This window comes from Periplaneta americana, chromosome 1 (genome assembly GCF_040183065.1).
Source record: "Periplaneta americana isolate PAMFEO1 chromosome 1, P.americana_PAMFEO1_priV1, whole genome shotgun sequence".
In the NCBI taxonomy this organism is placed as follows: Eukaryota; Metazoa; Arthropoda; class Insecta; order Blattodea; family Blattidae; genus Periplaneta; species Periplaneta americana.
Genome location: NC_091117.1, coordinates 113,081,217 through 113,100,414, shown reverse-complemented (window position 1 = coordinate 113,100,414; position 19,198 = coordinate 113,081,217). Strand labels below are relative to the sequence as shown.

The 19,198-nt window shown below is 34.9% G+C and overlaps 2 protein-coding genes across 2 annotated transcripts in view; one reads left to right on the top strand and one right to left on the bottom strand.

Moving 5' to 3' along the window:
* The first annotated feature begins 318 nt into the window (after nucleotides 1–318).
* LOC138699935 (centriole, cilia and spindle-associated protein-like) overlaps nucleotides 319–19,198 on the top strand; it is a 67,837-nt gene continuing 48,957 nt past the window's right edge. Inside the window, exon 1 of the mRNA XM_069826143.1 lies at nucleotides 319–344. The gene's annotated coding sequence lies outside the window, so the exon portion shown is untranslated. The remainder of the gene's footprint in view (nucleotides 345–19,198) is intronic.
* LOC138699871 (CDAN1-interacting nuclease 1) overlaps nucleotides 12,328–19,198 on the bottom strand; it is a 314,608-nt gene continuing 307,737 nt past the window's right edge. The window contains exon 9 of the transcript XR_011332113.1: nucleotides 12,328–16,633. The gene's annotated coding sequence lies outside the window, so the exon portion shown is untranslated. The remainder of the gene's footprint in view (nucleotides 16,634–19,198) is intronic.

The window sequence follows — 19,198 nt, the reverse complement described above, 5'->3', positions numbered from 1 at the left end:
GCAACAAGAAGTAAACGGAACTTATGGACACATTACACTAAATGAAGCTTAGCAATGATAAGCAATAAAGTTATAATATAATATTTCACTGAGCTCCATACACTGAAATAGAAAAGCCGAACAAATATTACGGCCTGGTCTAGATTGAAAAAGCATTGACTGTGCCATATTTCGCATTTTTGTGAAAAGCTATGTAAACTGTGAAATGTTCGTTATCAGTTGTAATAACTGTAAATGGCAAAAATACAATAATTTGAATAATAATATGGGACAAGGAGACGTTTGTAGTACTATAAATTATAAGAAAAATAGGTTGGAGTTATACTTCCGAAAGATCCAGGAAGGTGAGTTTGTGGAATATAATATATATTTTATGAAAATAATATATAAACCTTATGTATTTCATATTTCAATAGTGGAAGGAAGGTGTTAGTTTTTTCAAAAGAACACGATATCGAAAGTACAATACATTTTATGGTCTGCTAGGGAAAGAGTCTGTGATGAGGCGATAGTAGCGATCCTGGTGGTGAGCAACTATCTATGGATGCATATTTCAACTGTCTATGTTTGCATATTTAGTAAGTATTAAGCTTCGTGACTGTATATACTAGACTGTGATAATATAAGATTCAGGTACACATTCAAACTTAAGTCTTCTTCTTCAGCTACAGGGATTAGGCCTATTGGCCTGTTCCGTCTTCAAGGTTTAAATCATCTGTCCATTCAAACTTAAGTATTTATTGAAATAGTGTGTGTTGACAAACACATTAATATGATATACTACGAGGGGGATCCAGGAAATAACGACCGTTCGCACATACCCGCCGCGCAGCTGACTCCCCTTCCTTTTTTGAAGGTCAACTGGCTTCCTTAACATGTGTTCTCATAATGTTGTGAGTACTGGTTGCAACAAGTCGCCATTGTGCATTTTGTGTTACTTCAAAATGAACGACGTGATTGATAATCCCGCCAACTGTGAGGTGAGGAGAGGAGTGTGATTCGATTTTTGAATGCCCGACATTTGAAACCTGCAGAAATTTACCGGCAATTGAAAGAAGTGTATGGTGATACTGTAATGAATGAAAGAAATGTGAGAAAATGGTGCGAAATGTTCAACAATGGGCGAACAAATGTCCACGATGAAACTCGACCCGGACGCCCATCACTCATCACAGAAGACCTGAAGACTAAAGTGAACGACAGAATCTTGCAAGACAGGCGCACATCACTCGACGAATTGCATATTGCCTTTCCTGACATTTCTCGTTCTTTGCTTGGTGAAATTGTGTCGCAACATCTTGGCTACCACAAAATCTGTGCACGATGGGTTCCACAGCAACTGAGTGACCAACACAAAACTTAGAGAATGACCTCAGCATTGACATTCTTGATGCGATATCACACAGATGGAGACGCCTTTCTTGATCAAATTGTGACTGGTGATGAGACCTGGGTGTCTCACAACACCCCAGAGACCAAGCGCCAATCACGTCAGTGGCATCATCCCTCATCACCCAAGAAACCGAGAAAATTCAAACAGACTTTCTCAACATAAAAAGTCATGGCTACTGTCTTTTGGGATCGCAAAGGTGTTCTTTTGTTGGATTTCATGCCAAAATGCACTACAATCAATGCAAATCGTTATTGTGAGACTTTACGAAAACTACGGCGAGCCATCCAAAACAAGAGGCGAGGAATGCTTTCGAGAGGAGTTGTGCTTCTTCACGACAACGCCCGCCCGCACACTGCTGCTTCAACTCGAGAATTGCTGGATCAATTCGGTTGGGAAATCTTTGATCAACCGCCCTATAGTCCAGACCTTGCTCCTAGCGATTTTCACCTTTTCACTAAGCTGAAAGACTTTCTGGGTGGTACGCGTTTTGGAAGTGATGAAGAGTTGAAGAAGACAGTGAACATCTGGCTTAATGAACTGGCGGCAGAGGAGTATAACACGGGAATTCTAAAGCTAGTGAACAGATACGACAAATGTTTAAATGTAGGTGGTGATTATGTAGAGAAGTAAAGGAAGCTTCAGTTATGTAACAGACTTTGTTTTTTCAAATAAATATATATATTTTTTAATTATTACAACAAAACGGTCGTTATTTCCTGGATCCCCCTCGTATCTACCAACTTAATATACTTCGCAAGAGACGGCAATAAAACTGAGTGTAAGGAGGGCATACAGGAATTTGAAAATGCCAGACTCATGGTTTATGGCTTTTTCTAAATTAAAATGGTACATAAGAAGTCAGAATATAGGTTACAGTTTCCTTTTCTTGCGAAGGAATTACGAAAGCAAATATGGCAAAATGATATAAGATTTAGGTACATAGGCCTATTCAAACTTAAGTATTTATTGAAATAGTGTATGTTAACAAATAAACATATTAATATGATATTCTATCTTTACCATATTTTTATCAACTTACGGGGACATTGTAGTGTTAACAACATACTCTGAAATTTGAGTGTCAGCCTCAAAAACATGGGTATTTCTCTGATATGAGTCATTCCACGTCAAATCGCACAGCCATAAAACACTACCTTCTCAGAAATGGTCGAATTTTTTTTCATGAATTCCAGACATCAAATAAAGATACCCGTATTGTTTTATTTTCACAATTATTAATTATTTGTGTAGTTATGACTATCTGAAATTACGCAAATTATGCGCGCACTGTTACATAAACTCACTTGGAACTCTGTGTCTACAAATAATTGAGATTTGCGGTTTGGCGCATTTTAAAGACTAAATACAACATTTTTTATTACTTTAGGCGTATCACAAATTAAAAATTTGGCGTATTTTTTTAATCATTTCTTTTTCAAAGCCTAATTACTATGTTAAATAGCCAAGTTAAAAATCTGAAAAAATTATAGACTTGTTCCCTGATGTATTATCTGTAAACTACTGCATTTATAAATGTGGGATCTCCACACATACATTTGTAACAATTTATTTTCTGGAGGCATGCATGCACTCGCTATTCCCAGCTAATGTACTACTTGCAGCCACAGATAGACTAGAAGGCTGTCGGCGGCAATTTTTACGAAATCCTCTGTTGCATGTAATATCTGATCTCTCAACACTACGAAAGAAATGCATTCATTCATCAAATGATCAATACCTTAAGGAACAGTAAGTATCTAAAGTTATCTTATTATTGTCAGAACAGCTAAGAGGGGGAGCCCTTCACAATGCTGTATGTTTATACTGTAATATAGCCAAGTGTTTAAAGATAGCAAGGCTGGGTAAGGCAGTAAACAGATGGCAGGAGACAAAATATAGAAGAGAAAAATAATCAGTCAGGGTTTGAATTTCACGGAGTGACGTGACTTCTATACAACATCAGTGATGGTAAAGAACGCATAATAGGCTATATAAGAAGTGTTTAAATCCATTTGACCTTTCTAATCACGCTTTTAAAAAGAAAAGAACACTAAGACGCATAAGTCGCGATTTATTGATAAAGCTCAATTTAAAGGAGTCTTTGAATGTGCGAATATGTGATTCGTTCTGTAAAAAAATCTATCAACTTCCAGATAGGTCAGATGAAATTATATGTGAAGCCGGTAGTTCTTGTGATATTAGTAAACATGAATCAAATAAAAGTGCAGGCAGAGAGAGTGATTATCCCAGTTCTTATTCTAGCAGATCTATGGATACAGGGCTAGAAATCACCAATATTGAGGAATTAAACAAGAGTCTGATGTCAATAGAATCCCCTATCAAGAAAAGAAAACTACAACGAAAACGATACCCCCGTGAAAAGTTTAAAAAAATAAAAGGCTTCCAAGCAAGTAAAGTTTTTCATGTAGAAGATGCATTGTCATCCCTTCAAAAGTCGCCATATTTTATTTTTGACGGAATGCAAAGAAAATGTACAACCTGAAAATTACATAGTTAGGCCTATTGCAGACTTTTCTGAAAATTATTCATTTGTAATACAAGATTGAGTACAAGGTGTGCATTGGAAAAAATGCCAAGACACAATACATACTTTCGTAGTATATTTCAAAGAAGATACAGAAATTCGTCACAAAAATATTGTCGTCATCTCAGAAAGCATGAAACATGACACTGATTCCTTTCATTGATTTCAATCCGAAGCAATCAACTTCTTAAAGCAAGAATTCAACGATATGAAAAAAATCATTTACTTTTCCGAAGGATTAAGTTAACAATACAAAAAACAAAAAGAATTTTAAAAATAATTGCTTGCATGAAGACGATTATGGAATTAGTGCTGAATGACACTTCTTTGCAACGTTGCATCGTAAAAGTCCATGTGGTGGCATTGGAGGAACTGTTAAAAGACTTGCAACGAGAGCAGCCTATACAAGATCCTATAAAACAACATCAACAAAAAAAAAAACTGTTTGATTGGTCACAAAAAACATTTCTAAAATGTCATTTATATTTTGTCCATTGAATAAGCACAAAAACCACACTGAAAATTTGCAGGCCAGATACCACAATCTAAAACCAATAACTGGTACATTAAAATTCAGTGGCGTAGCATGAAATTTTGAGCAGGGGAAGCTAACTCAAGTTGTCTTTTATGCAATATGAGAAAACGTATTACAAAAATACAGTCTTAAAATAAATTGTAGTCAATTTCAAGTCAGCAGTCGAAGATTGGTTGGAACATCGTAAGTAACACCAATAAGGCATGACCTCAAATGATACGTAATAAAATATGATTTCACGGTTTACACATATCTCTTAACAAATAGACACGTATACGTATAACATTAGCTCATTCCCTGTCATACTTAGAGAAATCACAATTTTAGTACCTATCATTACGTAAGTATGCGTCTGTCTTTTGGTTGTGTCCTTCATTGACAGCAAGGGAGTCTGTCATTTGTTTTTTAAATGACACTTTTGTTCGTAAGTCAGCTTTGATAATACAATTGTCCTAAAAAAATTCAAGTAAATTAGTGTCAGGAACTAGGCCTATTATTTCGCTCATTATTTATTATATCAGCCACAGTGCACACTAACACTTCAACTGAAAACAACTGACGAAAAGGGATAACTCGGGAACTACTTATTTTAAATGTTAAAGCTAGCTTCTTTGCGAGCCTTGCGACTAGGGTAGCTTAGTTAGAAAGGGATGGAAAATCTGCAGGGTGGATTACACAGAAGAAACCGGTCTGCTTGGAAGCTGGTGTGTGCAGGCTTCTTGTTTACTGCTGCATCACAAATCATCCTGAGCTGCCGCATCACAATATTTAACGCGTAAATATAAATTCTATTAAAATTAATAAATAATTTTCTCCATAAACTGCAGGTTTATTATGAAATTATTATTAACTGGGGAAGCTAAGCTTTTTAGCTTACATTGACGCTACGCCACTGTTAAAATTATATTCTTTCATTCCGTTGTCAAAAACTGAAGATTTAGGCCTAGTAAAACAATTTTCTTTCAAGAAAGAAGGTAGGCGAATAAAAATTTAAAGTGTAGTGTGAATGAAAACAAACGTTTAAAAAGCATAATGTACAAATATTTGAGAATATCATAATAAGTAAATTAGCAGTGTTTTCTCGAGTGACTTGATCCCTACTGTGTGTAATCTTACAACGTTCAGTCGATCATCCAGCGCCGATAAACCTCCCAGTGCGCTTCAACGCTTCCCGTCCACTGCTGCTGCACCAACCGCTACACATTGCGTCGTAAGTAATTAAATTTCCATTAAACTATTGGAGATCCCATTGTGATTTTTTCTGGAATTATTAAGAATACTTCAGTGCACCTAGTAGGCATTTTTTTTAGATTTTTCACATTGATATCTAACTTTTAAAAACTGAATCATAAAAAAAAATTGTAATAATTATATTAAAATTAGTTAGTAAATATTTAACAAAAGACAGTACTTTAAGCTTTTAAATGCATTTTTCAAAAAAATTTTAACATAAATATCCTCGGAAATATGACGCTTTAAATGTTTGATTGTGCGACATTTTTAACGAATTTTAACATGCAATATTTTAGAAACATGTGGACTTAGGAGGAAATAAAAGTACACTTGCTGGTTTATTAGACCCATAGAGTTGGTAAAAAAAATATAAACGCAATCAGAAATATGAAGGTCAAAATTTGTATAATTTTGTGCGATTTGACGTGGAATGACTCATATACAGAAACAAAGGCATGCAGTAGACTTTAAAGCTTTATAAAATTACCAAAGGTGGAGTTGTTTTACTTTTGACCATGAGACTGAGTATTTCTTGTGAGGTAAGAATGGTCCTGCTGTATCATTTCCACAAGCAGTTATTCTCTGTACGGAAGAAAATTTACAGGCTGAGGCATGTCTGTTTTCTTTATTAATTTCGTTATAAGTGATGAAAAAGAAACACTTTAAAAATCGGTAATTATAATTTGTACCAAGTAGTCTTTCTGAAAAAAAAAAATGATACAACATTCGAACAAGCCCAAAACGAATAGAATACATTTGCTGTACTTATTAAAATCCAGATGGAAATATTCAGATAAACATAATTTGATGCGAAATGTATTATGCCGCTGTGATACGTAACGTGAGTTGTCATCTTATTACAGTGCGGAAAATCTCCACGTGCTTTCGGTACAGTCTTAATATGGAAATTAGTTTGTTAGGTACTATGAAGATGGACATTGAATTCTATAATGCCCTTTTTTTTTTTATAATACCTTGTTGATAATTAGTTCGATTTTTCGTACAAAAACGATGTAGAGGTAAATAAACATTTGATAACTGTATTATGCAGTCATCTTAATTCTGTTGCCTGTGCAGCATCCACCACACTACTTCACACACACACACTCCAATCTCTCTAATACATTGGCAAATGTTTCTGTTCATTGTTTATGTTCAGTGTAGTGCGGCTTTTTGTGCCGCATATCTGCTGTTTCGGAACTAAGCAACTGACCACAGTATAAGAAGAATCAGTAGGGACAATTAGCCTATTCGTGGGAACGAATTCTGAGTGTGCATGTCATGAAACTGGGTGTAATATCTGGAACCTCCAACAGATGGTTCTCCATCTACGACAGGACTGCCATAATTTAATATTACTGAAAAGATTTGTTACTAATCTTTTAACAATTTGAAAGACATGAGGCAAAGAAATGGCAACATAATCATAATAATAATTACTTCCGTATGTAAACATCATGAAAATATTCACTAATTGACGCTAATTTTAAAGTCATTGGTAGATGCTTATGTTGATAATGTAATATTGAACCATTAGCTGAGTCATTCCATTGTAACGGGTGTTACATCTGCAAAGCTAAAAACTGAACACTTTCAATGCAGCCTTAATAGAATCAAAATTTATTTATTAAAACTATTTCCCCTACATTTTCTGAACATTTTGATATAATATAATCCTAAGTTTATTTTAACGAAGTTGAATAACAAGTAAAAAACATGGTGTAATGGGTGTTACAGAATTTAGACATGAACTTTTGCATGCTTATTGAAAGATGTAAAATTCTGTGAGTTGAATGCACACAAATTAACATCCTTTTATATGGATATAGCCTATATTAAACATGGACAAAATCAAATATGTTCTCAGTTTTCCTTTCTGCTTAAAAGATTTAATTTTTTCAAGAAAAGCTTCTGTAACGGGTATTACATGACTTGTAACGGGTGTTACACTGTGCAAATATTTCTACTTTACTCAAATGATTAATGACACTCTTTCTGTTTTCATTGAAACAACACTATTAAAATTAAATATAACGAAATTTCTGTGTAATAGCAATTCCATTTTATGTAAATAATTAAATTATCTTTTTTAAAATTCTCAGAGCACAGTCTATTTATTAAATAGCCTAGAATGGAACAAATAGATTAATTGAGGAACATTCAAATTATGGTTGTTTTACAGATATTTTAGTGCATGTAAACATCTTTTTTCATCTACATTGCCACTGAATTCATAATACAGTCTGTTTCCTTGAGACTTGACATCAGGTGTTGGTAACTTCCTGACCATTTGACTAAATTTTACAAAATAAATAGGCCTATCATTTTCATCAGCTTTGAAGATTTGTTTTTTGTGCCCAGAAACTTTCAGGAACATAATTTTAACGTCCTCTTCATTGTCAGCTTGGCTCTGGCATATTCCAATGTATCAGAACTTTTTTTCAGCCTTTGATGACCCGGGTTTCTTGTTTTCACTTAAAAACTCTACCAAAACAAACATGTCAGACTTAACTTCAGATCTATCAATGCTGTACACTGACATCGGAATCACTTGTGTTTCACTTGTCAATATCCCATATTCAGAACCCCAAAATCTGTGGAATCATCATCTTATGGTGCTAAAGAAAGTCCAGACTGCCTACTTGTTCTGCGATAAATCACTACTTATTATAGCATAGGATTTCACTGTATCATTAGAACCCAAATGCAACGTGTTTTTTTCATGTGATTGTTTACAGGAGCCATTTCTTGAAATAAGCACATTCAAGTGCATTAGATCGTGGTAGAGCAAACAACAAATATTTTATACAGAATGGACTCTTTGCAGCTTTAACTACTTAAGAGAGAGTTAAAAGCTATTTTTCATTGTAATAGGTTACAGCAGGCAAATACAACATTTTGTAACTGGTATTACATGAATACTGTAACACCCGTTACTTAAAGAGTTTTAACACCCGTTACACTGTTTCTGGATAAAATAAATGAAATATTAATTAAAAAATGTTATGGTCTCAACAAGCAACCTTATAATCTCACTTTCACTACAGGATATTGTGAACAAATATTTCATAAGATCATAATTAAAACTTATTGCATATTTTGTGTAACGTGTGTTACATGCTACAGCAATTTTTAATATGCTATAATTAATTACTGAATTTGATCTTACCTTGAATTGTAATATATGCTTGAACGTGGAAAGCTTCATACATTTCCCTCCAAAAGTGCAAGATCAACAACATGTGTTTTATGACAACAGCAGAATCTTAAACTTAAGCATGCAAAATAACATATTTACTATTCAAAGAACCTACCAACAAACATAAAAAAAACTGCAAAAATATTACATACAAGACAAGTTTTCTTTAAGGGCAATGTAATTCATACTTTTAACAGTTGATATATCAAAGTACCATACACTTTATTAATGAATGAAAAAATCACTCAGAGGCTCAGTTGGCATGGAATGACCCAGCTACATAGATCATGACATTCGTTTCGTTGCAGTTACGGCGTCAACCCAATGGATATAATAAAATTTTATTGACTAGCTAATAACATTATATTAGTGATGGATATTATTTCATACCAGTAACATTATACTTAGGCTTACATGCTTATTCCTATTATTGACATTAATATTTTTATACAATTATTGACATTAATATTTTTATATTTATTTATAATTATACACTGACATATTATTCTAAATTTGGATGGCAACGATGGAAAATGCAATATAAACAATCAGTGTGAAAACATCCAAAATAAGAATGATCAAGGTCCAAATAGGAAACTTCGAGATACATGGGACACAGCATGCATTATAGTGAAACACCAGCTTATACTGCAGAACTGCTTCTTTATTTGAAAGTCATTGAATGTTGTTGTTTTTTAAATATAATGTCATCATTAGTAAACTCACTCATCTCGAAACATAACTTAATACAAGTAACAGATAGGGCGACACGGGGAGATTCCCTACTAGACATATTTCTTTTAAGACCCTCAGAAATAGTCGCAGGTATTGAAGTGATTCCAGGTATTAGTGACCACGACGCGGTAATTCTTGAAATATTATGGAATGCTAAGTACAAGCAAAGCGGAACAAAGAACAAAAATATCTTGCAATATAACAAAGGAGACAGAGAAGGCTTCCAAAATTATCTTAGAGAAAAGTACTCATCATGGGTAGTAAAGGGCAGTAGTGTAGAAGAATGCTGGGCGGAGTTCAAGCAGATTATATTAACAGGAATACAGAAATTTATCCCGGTTAAACGTTTATCAAACAATCCTGATCTGGAATATTATAATAATTACATACGGAAACTTAAAAGAAAACTAAGGAAATCCTACAGCCAGCGCAAGGAAAGCGTTGTAAAACAAACAAAATTCTCACAATTATCGAAAGAACTGCTTAATGCGACGAAGATAGCGCAGGAAAATTACTTAAATAAACTTTTCAAAGGTGAATAAAATGGGTGGGGGGAATTTGATAAATATGTGAAGAGACGATGCAAGGAAAACTATTCGAGCCTCCCTTTAAAGAATGACCTCAATGAATTTATTGTACAGGATAGAGAAAAAGCAGAAAAACTAAATTCCTATTATGCCACTGTTTTTGGGATGAGGGCAATAATACCTAACTTGGCTTCTGTGGAAAATACGGATCAGTTTTCTATCAAGCCTAGGGGCATAAGGAGAATGATCTCTAAATTGAAAACTCATAAATCAGTAGGACCTGATGGTATCGCCGGAGACATGTTAAAATTGGGAGGGGAAGCCATGATTCCCTATCTAGTTCGTATATTTTAAATATCAATAAATAATGGTACTGTCCCGCGAGATTGGAAAGATGCAACAGTGGTGCCAATTTATAATCAGAATCTCGCTCAGATACAAAAAATTACAGACCAGTCAACCTCACCTCTGTGGTTTGCAAACAGGTGGAACACTTGATTTCAGCATATCTAAGGCAGCATTGGAATGATGCAAATTGGTTACATAATTGTCAGCATGGGTTTCGGGGGGCTGCTCATGTGAGAGTCAGTTAGTAACTGTACGTCAGGATTTAGCAGACGGAATAGATTCAAATAGCCAAATAGATGCAGTGATTATTGACTTTAAACGCGCATTCTACGTAGTCCCACATGACATACTGTTGGTTAAACTACAATCAACGGGGGTTGACTTCAGAGTACTCCAGTGGATCTAGGAATTTTTAACTTGTTGCACTCAGAGAGTATGGGTGGGGGAGGAATTATCGAGCCCAATAGAAATTACTTCCGGGGTCCCGCAGGGGAGTGTCTTGGGGCCTCTTCTATTCCTTGCTTTTGTAAATGATCTGCCAGTTAACATCTTGTCCAGGGTTCAATTATTCGCGGATGACTGTATCGTATATAGGGAAATAAAAAGTCATGAAGATACTACTCTTCTTCAGAATGACCTCATTAGAATAAACGATTGGGCAATGGCCAACAAAATGAAAATAAATTCTCTAAAGAGCAAAGTCATTAGTTTTACAAGAAAAAGAAATAAAATAATCGCATCGTATACATTAGGGGGTGAAACCATTCTGGAAGTTAACAAATGTAAATACCTAGGAGTAACATTTAGCAGCGATCTCGGCTGGGGGGGGGGGGAACATATTACCGACACAGCGGAAAAGGTATGGAGGGCGTTACACTTTGTGATGAGGGTACTAAGGAAAGGCTCTGATAAATCCAAAGAGATTGCATATAAATCACTAGTTCGTCCAGTAATGGAATATAGTGCTGCATGTTGGGATCCTTACAGATTAGAACATATTAAGACACTGGAAAAGATTCAAAAACGGACTCTCAAGTGTTGTCGTAATAATTCACCATTAAAATGGGACACACTCACGGACCAGAGAACGTGAATTCGATTATGCACAGTGTTCAAAACATACAGAGGTGAGCCTGCCTGGAGAGAAATAAAAAATAGCCACCAAATTACTCTTCAAGGAACGACCACTCATATAAATTGAGGGAAAGAAGACAGAGGACGGACACTGGAAAGTTTTCTTTTCTCAATCGTACTATCAGGGACTGGAATGCTTTACCTGCAGACTTACTAAAGGCTTTACCAATAACCAAAAATGTATTTAAAAATAGGCTTAAGGTCTTTACTAATAGACGGTAGTATATTATACACACTACTTAAAGGGTGTAATTGATATCTTGTTATTTGAAGTGTTCTATCAGTAAGGAAGTGTGTTGTGTCAGTGAAGTGTGCAGTGTCAGTGAAGTCTATTGTGTAAGTGAAGTGTGTTGGTGTCCGTGAAGTGGCTGTGCAAAGTATTTGAACAGTGAAAAGGTTAGAAGTGTTAGTGAAATCAGATAGAATCAGTGCAGTGAGTGAGTTGACAGCAAAATAAGTGTAGTGCCGAAAGATACTTGTGCAGGTATGATGAACCTGTAACACTCGTGGGTCTTAGTTCGAATTTAGGGTTAAGATACAAATTAGATTTACTTTAAATGTTATTTTAAGTGACCATGCTTCATTTAATTTAGGATGCTCATTATTATTATTATTATTATTATTATTATTATTATTATTTTAGGCTATTATTATTATTATTATTATTATTATTATTATTATTATTAATTATTGTTTTTATTAGTTGTGTTTATTATTAATTGTAATTATTGAGTGTAATTAGGTTCCACTGCCACCGGGTATATACCCATTTGCAGTGTGAATAAATACATACATACATACAGTACATATAAAGCGATTGAAGGTTTTCAACTCTTTCACACTGTTCTTCTTCTGATTTCTTCTCAGTGGTTTGAAATATAATTAAAATAACGTTAGAAAATGACTATTATAGACTAATTTGGATGTTTAATAGCATTTGGAATTAAAATCTGATAAATAAAATTAAAGATAAAATAATTTTGACAAATAAAATAGAAACTCACTATATAGCTTTCGTACCGTCTGCTTGATGATTATCAGGAACACCTTTTTAGTATCTTATTTTACAGTGTAGATTGCAATGGACCTCTAGGCAAAAGGGCTTTCTTTTCGCAGTAGCTGTTCAGAATTCTCCCCATTCATAATACACTTCTTCCATCTTGCAGTCAACTACGAAGAATGATTTAGGTTACCTCCTAGGATTAGCAATCTCATGCCTCCAGTCACCAGGAAACTCACATCTTATCTTTTGGTTCATAATTCCATATTCTTATTGCACTCGAGGCAAGAATGATCTTTTGCTGAAAATGCTATTGACAGACAATAAAATTTCTTCTTTACACTAAGAAATGACAAAATGGGATCACAATAAAATGTGTTATTCTGTTTCCACAGGATTCGCAGAATATATTGAATTCACGCACAGAATCAGGCAGAATTTCAGAACAGAAGTACCATATCATTAAGCATACTGGTACTTCATCAGGCGTCTCGTTTGAAACTGTTTCGTCATATGTACAAAAAACAGATTTCGCAATAGAAAGTGTATGGACATAGCACAAAAAAATTATAGTTGTCTGCAGTAATATGTTTCATTTGTTGAAAAATTAAGAATCGATAGTTTCTTGTGGTAATCCATACAAATTGCTTCCTTAATCATAGACTTTCTGGATTTCAGATATATACAAACATTCAGAATGTTTTATCTCATACAACGTATCTCCTTTCCTCTTATGTAGTTCATTTTGAGTTATTGTGAGTTGTGGTTTCTGTTTATTCAAATTTTATATCTGAGTTGCATCTTTGTTGTTATTTATTTCTAATTCAAGTTTAGAAATATCGGCTCTAAATTTATCCCAAATAGAACATGTGTCACTTCTGGAGTACGGTACTCAAAACTTACGTTGTACTTATTCACAAAAATCAATGGATATTGTTTCTGTAACCTCACTTTATTTACAATGATAAGACCTAGCAGGTGAGCATTCTAAGTGGCACAGGAAGCCATTAGATTTCATTACTTTATTAACCTACTACTTTCTCTAAGTGAAATATTCTGAGAACATCTCAATCCTGAACACTTAAATTCGTCTCCTGCAATGTGACTCATGATCTGTAACATTTTCTATGAATTAGAAATATGCCCAAAACTTTATTTTCTTTGTACTCGCATTCTGCATAGCAATTGATGTTCATCTATATTCTCTGTTATTTCTAATGCCTCCATTTCATTTTTGAATTAACTTTTAGAAAACCTCCGGAACAACTAACACAAGCCTGAAAGAATGTTGATGTAACAATCTGCAATATATATATATATTTAAAAGAAAACTTACAAATTAAACCAAACCCTTTAACTCTATTAAATATAGAATATAATCTAAATTTAACAGAAGAAATACTGAAATCAGAAGTAAACACTGAAATACTGAAACAATTGTCTTTAGAGACAATTAATATTAGGTACCCTCCACAAAACTGGCTTCATTTATACACCGACGGATCCTTGATCTCCAGAGAACAAGGTGCCGGTGCAGGTGTTACGTGCTGTCTCTTCTCACTTTATAGATCACTTGGATATGGAACAACAAGTTTTGATGGTGAAATCATTGCAATAAGTGAATGTCTCAGGAATCTTCTATCCACATCAATAAATTTAGGAATGCAGTTATATTGTCAGACTCCAAAGCAGCTATTCTATCAATCGTCTCTAAACACACACCTTCATCTCAAACAGCAGAAATAACTAAAATGCTCTCTCAATTAATATTACTCAATAAAAGAATTGTATTCCAGTGGATACCATCCCATAGTGGAATCCTGGGAAATGAGAATGCAGATGCTTTAGCAAAGAAGGGCAGCACTGCTACTTACAGACCTGTTACTAAATCTACGTATTACTCTGTGAAGAGATTTATTAAATCTACATACTTAGACTTCAACAAACAAAATTTGATAACACAATCCCAAGGGAAAAAATGGAACTCTCTGCATCAAAATCCACAGTTAATTCCCGATTTACCACGAAAATCGTCTGTAGCTGCATTTAGATTGGCAACAGGCCATGATTGTTTGGCTAAACATCTGCATAGAATTGGAATATATCAGTCCCCTAACTGCCCATTGTGCAACTCAAACCAAGAAATGGATTCGGAACATCTCAAAATCTGTGCTTCATTGGTTGGTCATAATAATATCTTTGAAAAATATTGGAGTGCAAGAGGTCAAATGACTTTATTGTCAAACACCTGGCATTAGAAAACAACAACAACAATCTGCAATATATGAACTTATTTACTTTAGCATGAAAACTAAATCATTGCATTCATACTCAACAGTGGACAAGTAACCAAATTATCATTTAGGTCATTTGCATAAATTGCCAGAAAGCCAGTAACACAAAACTACAGCATTATGCAGCGAAACATAGAAGGATAAAAAGCAGAGTAGAAAAATGGACCTTATCGTTCTTCCACAGAACCCACTGGAGCTTGATTGTTCTTCTGAAGTACATGAAAACTTTAACGCTCATTTTCGAGGACCATGATCGTTTTAACAGAAAACTAGCTAGACCACATGATAGTACTCCCTTTCCACTACAACACGGCATTATTAACTCAATTTCGATTTTTGATGGACCTTGATTGTTTTTCCCGTGTACCTTCATTTGTGTAAAATCCTATGTTAAAAAATGCTATGATATTACAAAATATCCTGTTAGTTGTGTTAGATTCAATTCTGAGGCTTACCTAACTTATCTGATTATAACACTTTCAAACATTGTACACATTAAACATCACCATTATCCATTCAGTTATTGATTTCTCTGCCTTCTTACACGTTAGTATGTGATATTGCCAACATGGTTCACCACATAATTTGCACATGCAATCTCCGGGTGGTAGCCATGGATTGATAGTCTTCAAATTAGGTCGTTTTCTTTACTTCAGCTTCTTTATTGCGGCTTATACCAGATTTGACACGGGTTTTTCCTGGAAGGATTAGGAACAGGGTTGGTAAAATTCAAATTGTATGGGAACGGCTTGTTCCCGTGCGGAACAATTATAGTTCGAGACAAATCATGTTGTCCTCGTATCACTCCATTGCATGAAGGCAACGCTACTTTCTGAGTGATTTTTACAATACAAGGTAGTTGTATGAGAAAGATTGCCTTCTGTTCACTCATATTTACAGTGGGTGGTATGGGGTGAGTGCCTCTATTACTTCCTGGAACTAAGAATGTTATGTTTCGTCCCGAAATATATCCTTTCTTGGGTAGGTAAAAATCTGTGTATTTCAAATTGTAAACTTCCTCCGCAGAAGTTCTCTTTTTTTTTTTTTTTTTTTTTTTTCCTTTTAGAGAAGTAAAAATGAATAAAACCCCTAAATATGTAGATTTATGTAATATCAAGTCATAATATGTAATGTGGGGTAAATATGTAAAAATGTGTAGTATCAAATTTTAATATATTAATGGTAATTACAAGATTCGCAAAGATTTGTTATTTATATATGGTTAGGTTGAAAGGAATATAATATGTAATTACATAAAAATCCGGTCCCTAATCATAACGCTCCAAGTGAGTTTGAGCGGTGTCATATCGTATCCATCACTGTGCCTCCGTCAAATCACAGGGAACCTACCGAGATGCAATTTTTCTCATTTTTAGGCTATTCTTTAGAATACGAAACACAGTCATATGTGATATTCTTATCTCCTGGCTAACTCACATACCGTCTATCGTCGATCATTGTCTAATAGTACGGAAACAGCTTGCACTTCCTCTTCACTAACACTCGGAGGATGACTCGGTTGAGCCATTTTTTCCACGCAGTCACTCCCCTCATTGAAGGCTCGGATCCACCTCGCCACAGTCCTGTATGATAACGCCGTCTCTCCACATGCCTCAACAAGACCGTCACGACATTGTCGTGCTGTACGACCACGGGGAGATTGAATTTTCAGCCAGAATCGCTGTTCCTGCTTTGTAAACATGGCAAAACAACTGTTAGAGCTGTAACTAACAGGAGACAAACTTCATGCTGTGAGTCGGATGGGAGAGTCCTTTTAGGGGGGAGGAGGGCAGACACAGACTAACATGTGGTAGAAGTGACAACAATTAACTCCATCTCGTTTCACTTTTACAGCAATGTTGCCACTATTAAAGTTACACCCCACGTATAATTTAGGTTTTCTTCCAACATACAGCTTCTCAGGTGGGTACATCTTCAATGTTCGCCATCCTACTGCAGAGTCAACCACTCCACTGACAATGAGTTACGGTACAGTTTTAGAAAAAAGTTTTGTTGCACAGATACTTAATAAGTCCCAGAAAGGAGACAATGTGCATGATCAGAGGATGAGCGATCTGGTTCACAAGAGAAGGACTAATTGAGGTAATAAAATTAATTTTGTTTCGTTGTATGTCTGATCATGCGCACTGCCTTCTTCCTGGGACTTATAAAGTATCTGTGTGACAAAACGTTTTTCTAAGACTGTATAATATGCATGCATTACAGTACTCGGGAGTATTGCTCTTTAAAGTAAAGATGACTGAAAGCAAGTAATGGTCTCTTAAACCAAATTATAGTAATTTAGCAATTACTTCTGATGAGAAAATTTAGTTAAATAATAACATTATCTTGTCAAGATAAAATTATTCATTAGAATAATTTTCTATTCCTATTTCTCAGAATCGCTTAATGTGCCCAATCCTGCAGTAAAAGATATAATAAGAAAACAATGTCAGTATACTACGTGCATAGAAATTCTAGCCATAAACAAATGTCATACTAGTATTAAATCCTTATTTCTCTTTCCATTCAGAACATAGAAATAAAAGTTTTGAGGTCGGATGGTTCCTTTTCAGAGTGCCAGTTGCTCCTGCCTTGGAGAACATTAATACTAAAACAGTAGTAGATAAACCTCCCAGCGGGTTCGATCCCGGGCCAGGTCGATGGCATTTAAGTGTGCTTAAATGCAGCAGGCTCATGTCAGTAGATTTACTGGCATGTAAAAGAACTCCTGCGGGACAAAATTCCGGCACATCCAGCGACGCTGATATAAACTCTGCAGTTGCTAGCGTCGTTAAATAAAACATAACATTAACATTAAACCTCCCATTTCACTCTCATGTTTGCACATGTTGCATTTTGAATTTGGTACTACATATTAAACAGTTTGAAGGTATTGATTGGATTGGATATTTCAAGGCTGCACAATTATGTAACTTCCACCTTCATTAGTGTCATCTCTTAGGGAATTATAGGAGTTGTCTAGTGTGCATCATCCTTGCAGGTATTAGGCCTAATGGCCTGTTACGGTCTCCGTCCTTTGTTGATGTTAATAATGATAATAACAATTCCAAAAGAAAGAAGATAAATTTTTAGAAAACCGATATATTATACGATATATTGAATCAATATTTCGATACCAATATATCGAAATGACAATATCTGTATTTCGTAAAAACTGATACATCGTTCTCATTTCTATCATTTACTTACTTTGGATTGACGAGAATGCAAACCATTACAAACGTAGCATCTGGATACTACTAATACCAGGACTTTAGTTGGAAAATTAGAACTACCGGTACTCACCTAACCCTTTAAAATTTTCCAGACTGGGTGAAAGGGATGTTGTTTTGCAGTCATTTTTCTTTTACGACAGAGTTCTTCTGCTGATTGCCTCCTAGTTGACAGACAGGATTTCACATATGAAAGTGGGTCAAATTCAGAAAGAGGAGGTTCAGTTAAATTGATGAAGATCAAATCAGCTATATGTTACACCAAAAGAGCATTTCTTATTGAGGTTACAATCTTATTCATGGAGCTAAGTGACTGTTCACACTCAGCTGTTGATATAGCAATAGTGTCTGAAGCAGAAAGAAGTGGCGATAGATCATTTGGCTTTCTTTCATAATTTCTATATTCTTTGTACTCCCTGAAAGCTCTAATAAATTGTGGAGCTGGCATTCACAAAGTAACATGTCCGCCATAGTACATTTTTTAGATAATAGCTGGAACAGGCAGTTCTTTTTATTCTCTATTGTATAATGTATTGTACTTCTTACATATCGCATCAGGTCCTCTAGTTTCTAAAGTGCGAAAAGAAGGTGTTCATTTTATTCATAAAATGTTCACTGTCTTAATTGAAACAATGTGCAACATGTCCTCATCAGTCAATGAGAAGGCTCTATAGCAGCTGCCTGTGTTCTTTCTGTTCAAAATAGACTCTGATAAAGATTCTGTTGTTGTTAGAGACAAAAATCGTGGATTCCGAAAGAAGACAGCATTAGGTATATGAGATTATTTTCTGTTCAGTAAATTTATAGAATTTTATCCAAACATGTGGAACAGCATTGGTCTTGTAAGAACCAGTATGTACTGCCATACTTTTGCATGCTTTAAAACTTCTGGTATTCTCTTCAGACAATTCTATAACTACCAGTACTGAGTACCAGTAAGTACCAGCCCAACTAAAACCCTGACTAATACAGCATGTTAACTGCCATAGTTACAAGAGCTAATGTAACTGAAATCTTTA